This window comes from Canis aureus, chromosome 35, assembly GCF_053574225.1.
Source record: "Canis aureus isolate CA01 chromosome 35, VMU_Caureus_v.1.0, whole genome shotgun sequence".
NCBI classification, from domain to species: domain Eukaryota; kingdom Metazoa; phylum Chordata; class Mammalia; order Carnivora; family Canidae; genus Canis; species Canis aureus.
Window position 1 is genome coordinate 31,748,969 of NC_135645.1, and position 13,929 is coordinate 31,762,897.

Sequence of the window (13,929 nt, forward strand, 5' to 3'; positions counted from 1 at the left end):
AAATAATCGAATCGAATCGAATAGAAAAGAATCGAATGGAATCGAAAAGAATCGAATCATATCGAATTGAATCGAAAAGAATCGAATCGTATCGAATGGAATCGAAAACAATCGAATCATATCGAATTGAATCGAAAAGAATCGAATGAAGAGAACCGAAAAGAATCGAATCGAATACAATCGAAAAGAATCGTATCGAATCGAATCGAATTGAATCGAAAAAATCGATTCTAATCGAATTGAATTGAATAGAACCGAATCGAACAGTACCGAGTCGAATTGATAAGATTCGAATCAAATAAAATCGAAAAGAATCTAATTGAAACGAAAAGAATCCAATCGAATCGAATTGAAAAGAATCGAATCGAAAAAATCGAATCGAAAAGAATCGAGTTGAGTTGAATCGAATCGAATCATATCGAATCGAAAAGAATCGAATCGAATCGAATGGAATTGAAAAGAATCGAATCGAACTGAATCGAAAAGAATCGAATCGAACTGAATAGAAAAGAATCGAATCGAAATGTAACAAATTGAATCCAAATGATCGAATCGAATCAAATCGAAAACAATCGAATCGAAACGAAAAGAATCGAATAGAATCGAACTGAAAATAATCGAATCGAATCGAATCGAACAGAATTGAATCGAACGAAAAGAATCTTATCGAATCGAATCGAAAAGAATCCAATCGAATCGAATGGAGAAGAATCAAATCGAACCGAATCGAAAAGAACTGAATCGAAAAGAATCGAATCGAAGAGAATCTAATCGAAACGAAAAGAATCAAATCGAATCCAAAAGAATAGAATCGAAACGAAAAGAGGCGAATCGAATCGAATCGAAAAGAAGCGAATAGAAAAAAATCGAATCGAATCGAATCGAAAAGAATCGAATTGAAAAGAATAGAATCGAAAAATTCGAATCGAATCAAATCGAAATGAATCGAATCGAATTAAATCGGTTGAAAAGATCGAATCAAAAAACATCAAAGAGAATCGAAACGAATCGAAACGAATCGAAACGAATCAAATCGAATTGAAAAGAATCGTATCAAATCAAATCTAAAAGAATCGAATCGAATCGAATCAAAAAGAATGGAATCGAATTGATTCGCATCGAAAAGAATCGATCGAATCGGATTGAATCGAAAAGAATCGAATCGAATCGAAGAATCGAATCGAATCGAATCGAAATTAATCGAAAAGAATCGAATCGAATCGAATCGAAAAGAATTGAATCGAAGAATATCAAATCGAATTGAAAAGAATTGACTCAAATCGAAAAGAATCGAATCGAAACACAAAGAATCGAATCGAATCGAATTCGAAAGAATCGAATTGAATTGAAATGAGAAGAATCGAATCGAATTGCATCGAATCGAAAATAATTGAATCGAATTGAATAAAAAATAATCAAATCGAGTCGAATGAAAAATACTTGGAATTGAATCGAATCGATAATCGAACCGAATCGAATCAAATCGAGTCGAATCGAAAATAATCGAATCGAATCAAATGGATTCAAAAACAATGAAATCGAATCGAATCGAAAAGAATCGAATTGAATCGAAAAGAATCAAACCGAATCAAAAGGAATCGAAAAGAATTGAATCAAGAAGAATCGAAATGAATTGAATCGAGTAGAATCAAATCGAAGCTAGGGTAAAAGAATCGAATCGAATCAAAAATTATCTAAATCAATCCAATGAAATCCAAAAGAATTGAATCGAATCGAATCGAAAAGAATCGAATCGAAATGTAACAAATGGAATCCAAATGATCGAATCGAATCAAATCGAAAAGAATCGAATCGAAAAGAATCGAATTGAATTGAATCGATTCGAGAAGAATCGAATCGAAAAGAATCGAATCGTATCGAATCGAATCGAATCGAAAAGAATCGAAGAGAATATAATCGAAACGAAAAGAATCGAATCGAATCGAATCAAAAAGAATCGAATCGAAACGACAAGAGGCGAATCGAATCGAATCGAAAAGAATCGAATCGAAACGACAAGAGGCGAATCGAATCGAATCGAAAAGAATCAAATTGAAAAGAATCGAATCGAATTGAAAAGAATCGAATCGAAAAAATCGAATCGAATCGTATCGAATCGAAAAGAATCGAATCGAAAAGAATAGAATCGAATGGAATCGAATCGAAAAGAATCAATCGAATCGAATTGAATAGAAAAGAATCGAATAGATTCGAATCGACACGAATCGAAAAGAGTCGAAACGAATCGAATCGTATCAAAGCGAAAAGAATCGAATCGAATCAAAAAGAATCGAATCGAACTGAATCGAAAAGAATCGAATCGAACAGACCGAAAAGAATCGAATCGAAGAGAATCGTATCGAATCGAATTGAATAGAACCGAAAGAATCGAATCGATTCCAATCGACCTGAATCGAAAAGAATCGAATCGAACAGTATCGAATCTAATTGAAATGAATCGAAAAAAATAAAATAGAAGAGAATCAAATCGAAACGAAAAGAATCGAATCGAATCGAATTGAAAAGAATTGAATCGAATCGAAAAGAATCGAATCGAAATGAAAAGAATCGAATCGAATCGATCGAAATGATCGAAATGAAAAGTATCGAGTTGAATCGAATCAAATCGAAAAGAATCTAATCGAATCGTATCGAATCAAAAAGAATCAAATCAAATCGAATCGAAAAGAATAGAATCGTATTTCATTGAATCAAAAAGAATTGAATCGAAAAGAATCGAGGCGAATCAAAACGAATCGAATCAAATCGAAAAGAACCGTATCAATTTGAATCGAAAATAATCGGATCGGATCTTATATACTTGAATCAAAAAGAATCGAGTCGATTCAAATCAAAAAAATCAAACCGAATAGAAAAGAATCGAATCGAAAAGAAAAGAATCGATTCAAATCGAAAACCGAAAGGAATCAAAACGATTCGAATGGATACGAAACGAATCGAATCGAAAATAATAGAATCGGATCGCACCGAATCGAAATGAAAATAATCAAATGGAATCGAATTGAAAATAACCGAATCAAATCAAATCGAAAATAATTGAAGCGGGGATCCCTGGGTGGCGCAGCGGTTTAGTGCCTGCCTTTGGCCCAGGGCGCGATCCTGGAGACCCGGGATCAAATCCCACATAGGGCTCCCGGTGCTTGGAGCTTGCTTCTCCCTCTGCCTATGTCTCTGCCTCTCTCTCTCTGTGACTATCATAAATAAATAAAAAATTTAGAAAAAAAAGAAAATAATCGAAGCGAATCTAATAGAAAATAATCGATTCGCATTGAATCGAATCGAAAAACATCGAAATGAATTGAATTGAAAATAATGAAATCGAATGGAAAATAATCGAATCGAAAGTAATCTTACCGAATCGAAAATAATCGAATCGAATCGAATCGAAAATAATTGAACCGAGTCGATCGAATTGAGTTGAAAATAATCGAATCAAACCGAATTGAATCGAAAATAATCGAATCGAATCGAATAGAAAAGAATCGAATGGAATCGAAAAGAATCGAATCATATCGAATTGAATCGAAAAGAATCGAATCGTATCGAATGGAATCGAAAACAATCGAATCATATCGAATTGAATCGAAAAGAATCGAATGAAGAGAACCGAAAAGAATCGAATCGAATACAATCGAAAAGAATCGTATCGAATCGAATCGAATTGAATCGAAAAAATCGATTCTAATCGAATTGAATTGAATAGAACCGAATCGAACAGTACCGAGTCGAATTGATAAGATTCGAATCAAATAAAATCGAAAAGAATCTAATTGAAACGAAAAGAATCCAATCGAATCGAATTGAAAAGAATCGAATCGAAAAAATCGAATCGAAAAGAATCGAGTTGAGTTGAATCGAATCGAATCATATCGAATCGAAAAGAATCGAATCGAATCGAATGGAATTGAAAAGAATCGAATCGAACTGAATCGAAAAGAATCGAATCGAACTGAATAGAAAAGAATCGAATCGAAATGTAACAAATTGAATCCAAATGATCGAATCGAATCAAATCGAAAACAATCGAATCGAAACGAAAAGAATCGAATAGAATCGAACTGAAAATAATCGAATCGAATCGAATCGAACAGAATTGAATCGAACGAAAAGAATCTTATCGAATCGAATCGAAAAGAATCCAATCGAATCGAATGGAGAAGAATCAAATCGAACCGAATCGAAAAGAACTGAATCGAAAAGAATCGAATCGAAGAGAATCTAATCGAAAGGAAAAGAATCAAATCGAATCCAAAAGAATAGAATCGAAACGAAAAGAGGCGAATCGAATCGAATCGAAAAGAAGCGAATAGAAAAAAATCGAATCGAATCGAATCGAAAAGAATCGAATTGAAAAGAATAGAATCGAAAAATTCGAATCGAATCAAATCGAAATGAATCGAATCGAATTAAATCGGTTGAAAAGATCGAATCAAAAAACATCAAAGAGAATCGAAACGAATCGAAACGAATCGAAACGAATCAAATCGAATTGAAAAGAATCGTATCAAATCAAATCTAAAAGAATCGAATCGAATCGAATCAAAAAGAATGGAATCGAATTGATTCGCATCGAAAAGAATCGATCGAATCGGATTGAATCGAAAAGAATCGAATCGAATCGAAGAATCGAATCGAATCGAATCGAAATTAATCGAAAAGAATCGAATCGAATCGAATCGAAAAGAATTGAATCGAAGAATATCAAATCGAATTGAAAAGAATTGACTCAAATCGAAAAGAATCGAATCGAAACACAAAGAATCGAATCGAATCGAATTCGAAAGAATCGAATTGAATTGAAATGAGAAGAATCGAATCGAATTGCATCGAATCGAAAATAATTGAATCGAATTGAATAAAAAATAATCAAATCGAGTCGAATGAAAAATACTTGGAATTGAATCGAATCGATAATCGAACCGAATCGAATCAAATCGAGTCGAATCGAAAATAATCGAATCGAATCAAATGGATTCAAAAACAATGAAATCGAATCGAATCGAAAAGAATCGAATTGAATCGAAAAGAATCAAACCGAATCAAAAGGAATCGAAAAGAATTGAATCAAGAAGAATCGAAATGAATTGAATCGAGTAGAATCAAATCGAAGCTAGGGTAAAAGAATCGAATCGAATCAAAAATTATCTAAATCAATCCAATGAAATCCAAAAGAATTGAATCGAATCGAATCGAAAAGAATCGAATCGAAATGTAACAAATGGAATCCAAATGATCGAATCGAATCAAATCGAAAAGAATCGAATCGAAAAGAATCGAATTGAATTGAATCGATTCGAGAAGAATCGAATCGAAAAGAATCGAATCGTATCGAATCGAATCGAATCGAAAAGAATCGAAGAGAATATAATCGAAACGAAAAGAATCGAATCGAATCGAATCAAAAAGAATCGAATCGAAACGACAAGAGGCGAATCGAATCGAATCGAAAAGAATCGAATCGAAACGACAAGAGGCGAATCGAATCGAATCGAAAAGAATCAAATTGAAAAGAATCGAATCGAATTGAAAAGAATCGAATCGAAAAAATCGAATCGAATCGTATCGAATCGAAAAGAATCGAATCGAAAAGAATAGAATCGAATGGAATCGAATCGAAAAGAATCAATCGAATCGAATTGAATAGAAAAGAATCGAATAGATTCGAATCGACACGAATCGAAAAGAGTCGAAACGAATCGAATCGTATCAAAGCGAAAAGAATCGAATCGAATCAAAAAGAATCGAATCGAACTGAATCGAAAAGAATCGAATCGAACAGACCGAAAAGAATCGAATCGAAGAGAATCGTATCGAATCGAATTGAATAGAACCGAAAGAATCGAATCGATTCCAATCGACCTGAATCGAAAAGAATCGAATCGAACAGTATCGAATCTAATTGAAATGAATCGAAAAAAATAAAATAGAAGAGAATCAAATCGAAACGAAAAGAATCGAATCGAATCGAATTGAAAAGAATTGAATCGAATCGAAAAGAATCGAATCGAAATGAAAAGAATCGAATCGAATCGATCGAAATGATCGAAATGAAAAGTATCGAGTTGAATCGAATCAAATCGAAAAGAATCTAATCGAATCGTATCGAATCAAAAAGAATCAAATCAAATCGAATCGAAAAGAATAGAATCGTATTTCATTGAATCAAAAAGAATTGAATCGAAAAGAATCGAGGCGAATCAAAACGAATCGAATCAAATCGAAAAGAACCGTATCAATTTGAATCGAAAATAATCGGATCGGATCTTATATACTTGAATCAAAAAGAATCGAGTCGATTCAAATCAAAAAAATCAAACCGAATAGAAAAGAATCGAATCGAAAAGAAAAGAATCGATTCAAATCGAAAACCGAAAGGAATCAAAACGATTCGAATGGATACGAAACGAATCGAATCGAAAATAATAGAATCGGATCGCACCGAATCGAAATGAAAATAATCAAATGGAATCGAATTGAAAATAACCGAATCAAATCAAATCGAAAATAATTGAAGCGGGGATCCCTGGGTGGCGCAGCGGTTTAGTGCCTGCCTTTGGCCCAGGGCGCGATCCTGGAGACCCGGGATCAAATCCCACATAGGGCTCCCGGTGCTTGGAGCTTGCTTCTCCCTCTGCCTATGTCTCTGCCTCTCTCTCTCTGTGACTATCATAAATAAATAAAAAATTTAGAAAAAAAAAGAAAATAATCGAAGCGAATCTAATAGAAAATAATCGATTCGCATTGAATCGAATCGAAAAACATCGAAATGAATTGAATTGAAAATAATGAAATCGAATGGAAAATAATCGAATCGAAAGTAATCTTACCGAATCGAAAATAATCGAATCGAATCGAATCGAAAATAATTGAACCGAGTCGATCGAATTGAGTTGAAAATAATCGAATCAAACCGAATTGAATCGAAAATAATCGAATCGAATCGAATAGAAAAGAATCGAATGGAATCGAAAAGAATCGAATCATATCGAATTGAATCGAAAAGAATCGAATCGTATCGAATGGAATCGAAAACAATCGAATCATATCGAATTGAATCGAAAAGAATCGAATGAAGAGAACCGAAAAGAATCGAATCGAATACAATCGAAAAGAATCGTATCGAATCGAATCGAATTGAATCGAAAAAATCGATTCTAATCGAATTGAATTGAATAGAACCGAATCGAACAGTACCGAGTCGAATTGATGATTCGAATCAAATAAAATCGAAAAGAATCTAATTGAAATGAAAAGAATCCAATCGAATCGAATTGAAAAGAATCGAATCGAAAAAATCGAATCGAAAAGAATCGAGTTGAGTTGAATCGAATCGAATCATATCGAATCGAAAAGAATCGAATCGAATCGAATGGAATTGAAAAGAATCGAATCGAACTGAATCGAAAAGAATCGAATCGAACTGAATAGAAAAGAATCGAATCGAAATGTAACAAATTGAATCCAAATGATCGAATCGAATCAAATCGAAAACAATCGAATCGAAACGAAAAGAATCGAATAGAATCGAACTGAAAATAATCGAATCGAATCGAATCGAACAGAATTGAATCGAACGAAAAGAATCTTATCGAATCGAATCGAAAAGAATCCAATCGAATCGAATGGAGAAGAATCAAATCGAACCGAATCGAAAAGAACTGAATCGAAAAGAATCGAATCGAAGAGAATCTAATCGAAAGGAAAAGAATCAAATCGAATCCAAAAGAATAGAATCGAAACGAAAAGAGGCGAATCGAATCGAATCGAAAAGAAGCGAATAGAAAAAAATCGAATCGAATCGAATCGAAAAGAATCGAATTGAAAAGAATAGAATCGAAAAATTCGAATCGAATCAAATCGAAATGAATCGAATCGAATTAAATCGGTTGAAAAGATCGAATCAAAAAACATCAAAGAGAATCGAAACGAATCGAAACGAATCGAAACGAATCAAATCGAATTGAAAAGAATCGTATCAAATCAAATCTAAAAGAATCGAATCGAATCGAATCAAAAAGAATGGAATCGAATTGATTCGCATCGAAAAGAATCGATCGAATCGGATTGAATCGAAAAGAATCGAATCGAATCGAATCGAAGAATCGAATCGAATCGAATCGAAATTAATCGAAAAGAATCGAATCGAATCGAATCGAAAAGAATTGAATCGAAGAATATCAAATCGAATTGAAAAGAATTGACTCAAATCGAAAAGAATCGAATCGAAACACAAAGAATCGAATCGAATCGAATTCGAAAGAATCGAATTGAATTGAAATGAGAAGAATCGAATCGAATTGCATCGAATCGAAAATAATTGAATCGAATTGAATAAAAAATAATCAAATCGAGTCGAATGAAAAATACTTGGAATTGAATCGAATCGATAATCGAACCGAATCGAATCAAATCGAGTCGAATCGAAAATAATCGAATCGAATCAAATGGATTCAAAAACAATGAAATCGAATCGAATCGAAAAGAATCGAATTGAATCGAAAAGAATCAAACCGAATCAAAAGGAATCGAAAAGAATTGAATCAAGAAGAATCGAAATGAATTGAATCGAGTAGAATCAAATCGAAGCTAGGGTAAAAGAATCGAATCGAATCAAAAATTATCTAAATCAATCCAATGAAATCCAAAAGAATTGAATCGAATCGAATCGAAAAGAATCGAATCGAAATGTAACAAATGGAATCCAAATGATCGAATCGAATCAAATCGAAAAGAATCGAATCGAAAAGAATCGAATTGAATTGAATCGATTCGAGAAGAATCGAATCGAAAAGAATCGAATCGTATCGAATCGAATCGAATCGAAAAGAATCGAATCGAAGAGAATATAATCGAAACGAAAAGAATCGAATCGAATCGAATCAAAAAGAATCGAATCGAAACGACAAGAGGCGAATCGAATCGAATCGAAAAGAATCGAATCGAAACGACAAGAGGCGAATCGAATCGAATCGAAAAGAATCAAATTGAAAAGAATCGAATCGAATTGAAAAGAATCGAATCGAAAAAATCGAATCGAATCGTATCGAATCGAAAAGAATCGAATCGAAAAGAATAGAATCGAATGGAATCGAATCGAAAAGAATCAATCGAATCGAATTGAATAGAAAAGAATCGAATAGATTCGAATCGACACGAATCGAAAAGAGTCGAAACGAATCGAATCGTATCAAAGCGAAAAGAATCGAATCGAATCAAAAAGAATCGAATCGAACTGAATCGAAAAGAATCGAATCGAACAGACCGAAAAGAATCGAATCGAAGAGAATCGTATCGAATCGAATTGAATAGAACCGAAAGAATCGAATCGATTCCAATCGACCTGAATCGAAAAGAATCGAATCGAACAGTATCGAATCTAATTGAAATGAATCGAAAAAAATAAAATAGAAGAGAATCAAATCGAAACGAAAAGAATCGAATCGAATCGAATTGAAAAGAATTGAATCGAATCGAAAAGAATCGAATCGAAATGAAAAGAATCGAATCGAATCGATCGAAATGATCGAAATGAAAAGTATCGAGTTGAATCGAATCAAATCGAAAAGAATCAAATCGAATCGTATCGAATCAAAAAGAATCAAATCAAATCGAATCGAAAAGAATAGAATCGTATTTCATTGAATCAAAAAGAATTGAATCGAAAAGAATCGAGGCGAATCAAAACGAATCGAATCAAATCGAAAAGAACCGTATCAATTTGAATCGAAAATAATCGGATCGGATCTTATATACTTGAATCAAAAAGAATCGAGTCGATTCAAATCAAAAAAATCAAACCGAATAGAAAAGAATCGAATCGAAAAGAAAAGAATCGATTCAAATCGAAAACCGAAAGGAATCAAAACGATTCGAATGGATACGAAACGAATCGAATCGAAAATAATAGAATCGGATCGCACCGAATCGAAATGAAAATAATCAAATGGAATCGAATTGAAAATAACCGAATCAAATCAAATCGAAAATATTTGAAGCGGGGATCCCTGGGTGGCGCAGCGGTTTAGTGCCTGCCTTTGGCCCAGGGCGCGATCCTGGAGACCCGGGATCAAATCCCACATAGGGCTCCCGGTGCTTGGAGCTTGCTTCTCCCTCTGCCTATGTCTCTGCCTCTCTCTCTCTGTGACTATCATAAATAAATAAAAAATTTAGAAAAAAAAGAAAATAATCGAAGCGAATCTAATAGAAAATAATCGATTCGCATTGAATCGAATCGAAAAACATCGAAATGAATTGAATTGAAAATAATGAAATCGAATGGAAAATAATCGAATCGAAAGTAATCTTACCGAATCGAAAATAATCGAATCGAATCGAATCGAAAATAATTGAACCGAGTCGATCGAATTGAGTTGAAAATAATCGAATCGAACCGAATTGAATCGAAAATAATCGAATCGAATCGAATAGAAAAGAATCGAATGGAATCGAAAAGAATCGAATCATATCGAATTGAATCGAAAAGAATCGAATCGTATCGAATGGAATCGAAAACAATCGAATCATATCGAATTGAATCGAAAAGAATCGAATGAAGAGAACCGAAAAGAATCGAATCGAATACAATCGAAAAGAATCGTATCGAATCGAATCGAATTGAATCGAAAAAATCGATTCTAATCGAATTGAATTGAATAGAACCGAATCGAACAGTACCGAGTCGAATTGATAAGATTCGAATCAAATAAAATCGAAAAGAATCTAATTGAAACGAAAAGAATCCAATCGAATCGAATTGAAAAGAATCGAATCGAAAAAATCGAATCGAAAAGAATCGAGTTGAGTTGAATCGAATCGAATCATATCGAATCGAAAAGAATCGAATCGAATCGAATGGAATTGAAAAGAATCGAATCGAACTGAATCGAAAAGAATCGAATCGAACTGAATAGAAAAGAATCGAATCGAAATGTAACAAATTGAATCCAAATGATCGAATCGAATCAAATCGAAAACAATCGAATCGAAACGAAAAGAATCGAATAGAATCGAACTGAAAATAATCGAATCGAATCGAATCGAACAGAATTGAATCGAACGAAAAGAATCTTATCGAATCGAATCGAAAAGAATCGAATCGAATCGAATGGAGAAGAATCAAATCGAACCGAATCGAAAAGAACTGAATCGAAAAGAATCGAATCGAAGAGAATCTAATCGAAACGAAAAGAATCAAATCGAATCCAAAAGAATAGAATCGAAACGAAAAGAGGCGAATCGAATCGAATCGAAAAGAAGCGAATAGAAAAAAATCGAATCGAATCGAATCGAAAAGAATCGAATTGAAAAGAATAGAATCGAAAAATTCGAATCGAATCAAATCGAAATGAATCGAATCGAATTAAATCGGTTGAAAAGATCGAATCAAAAAACATCAAAGAGAATCGAAACGAATCGAAACGAATCGAAACGAATCAAATCGAATTGAAAAGAATCGTATCAAATCAAATCTAAAAGAATCGAATCGAATCGAATCAAAAAGAATGGAATCGAATTGATTCGCATCGAAAAGAATCGATCGAATCGGATTGAATCGAAAAGAATCGAATCGAATCGAAGAATCGAATCGAATCGAATCGAAATTAATCGAAAAGAATCGAATCGAATCGAATCGAAAAGAATTGAATCGAAGAATATCAAATCGAATTGAAAAGAATTGACTCAAATCGAAAAGAATCGAATCGAAACACAAAGAATCGAATCGAATCGAATTCGAAAGAATCGAATTGAATTGAAATGAGAAGAATCGAATCGAATTGCATCGAATCGAAAATAATTGAATCGAATTGAATAAAAAATAATCAAATCGAGTCGAATGAAAAATACTTGGAATTGAATCGAATCGATAATCGAACCGAATCGAATCAAATCGAGTCGAATCGAAAATAATCGAATCGAATCAAATGGATTCAAAAACAATGAAATCGAATCGAATCGAAAAGAATCGAATTGAATCGAAAAGAATCAAACCGAATCAAAAGGAATCGAAAAGAATTGAATCAAGAAGAATCGAAATGAATTGAATCGAGTAGAATCAAATCGAAGCTAGGGTAAAAGAATCGAATCGAATCAAAAATTATCTAAATCAATCCAATGAAATCCAAAAGAATTGAATCGAATCGAATCGAAAAGAATCGAATCGAAATGTAACAAATGGAATCCAAATGATCGAATCGAATCAAATCGAAAAGAATCGAATCGAAAAGAATCGAATTGAATTGAATCGATTCGAGAAGAATCGAATCGAAAAGAATCGAATCGTATCGAATCGAATCGAATCGAAAAGAATCGAAGAGAATATAATCGAAACGAAAAGAATCGAATCGAATCGAATCAAAAAGAATCGAATCGAAACGACAAGAGGCGAATCGAATCGAATCGAAAAGAATCGAATCGAAACGACAAGAGGCGAATCGAATCGAATCGAAAAGAATCAAATTGAAAAGAATCGAATCGAATTGAAAAGAATCGAATCGAAAAAATCGAATCGAATCGTATCGAATCGAAAAGAATCGAATCGAAAAGAATAGAATCGAATGGAATCGAATCGAAAAGAATCAATCGAATCGAATTGAATAGAAAAGAATCGAATAGATTCGAATCGACACGAATCGAAAAGAGTCGAAACGAATCGAATCGTATCAAAGCGAAAAGAATCGAATCGAATCAAAAAGAATCGAATCGAACTGAATCGAAAAGAATCGAATCGAACAGACCGAAAAGAATCGAATCGAAGAGAATCGTATCGAATCGAATTGAATAGAACCGAAAGAATCGAATCGATTCCAATCGACCTGAATCGAAAAGAATCGAATCGAACAGTATCGAATCTAATTGAAATGAATCGAAAAAAATAAAATAGAAGAGAATCAAATCGAAACGAAAAGAATCGAATCGAATCGAATTGAAAAGAATTGAATCGAATCGAAAAGAATCGAATCGAAATGAAAAGAATCGAATCGAATCGATCGAAATGATCGAAATGAAAAGTATCGAGTTGAATCGAATCAAATCGAAAAGAATCAAATCGAATCGTATCGAATCAAAAAGAATCAAATCAAATCGAATCGAAAAGAATAGAATCGTATTTCATTGAATCAAAAAGAATTGAATCGAAAAGAATCGAGGCGAATCAAAACGAATCGAATCAAATCGAAAAGAACCGTATCAATTTGAATCGAAAATAATCGGATCGGATCTTATATACTTGAATCAAAAAGAATCGAGTCGATTCAAATCAAAAAAATCAAACCGAATAGAAAAGAATCGAATCGAAAAGAAAAGAATCGATTCAAATCGAAAACCGAAAGGAATCAAAACGATTCGAATGGATACGAAACGAATCGAATCGAAAATAATAGAATCGGATCGCACCGAATCGAAATGAAAATAATCAAATGGAATCGAATTGAAAATAACCGAATCAAATCAAATCGAAAATAATTGAAGCGGGGATCCCTGGGTGGCGCAGCGGTTTAGTGCCTGCCTTTGGCCCAGGGCGCGATCCTGGAGACCCGGGATCAAATCCCACATAGGGCTCCCGGTGCTTGGAGCTTGCTTCTCCCTCTGCCTATGTCTCTGCCTCTCTCTCTCTGTGACTATCATAAATAAATAAAAAATTTAGAAAAAAAAAGAAAATAATCGAAGCGAATCTAATAGAAAATAATCGATTCGCATTGAATCGAATCGAAAAACATCGAAATGAATTGAATTGAAAATAATGAAATCGAATGGAAAATAATCGAATCGAAAGTAATCTTACCGAATCGAAAATAATCGAATCGAATCGAATCGAAAATAATTGAACCGAGTCGATCGAATTGAGTTGAAAATAATCGAATCAAACCGAATTGAATCGAAAATAATCGAATCGAATCGAATAGAAAAGAA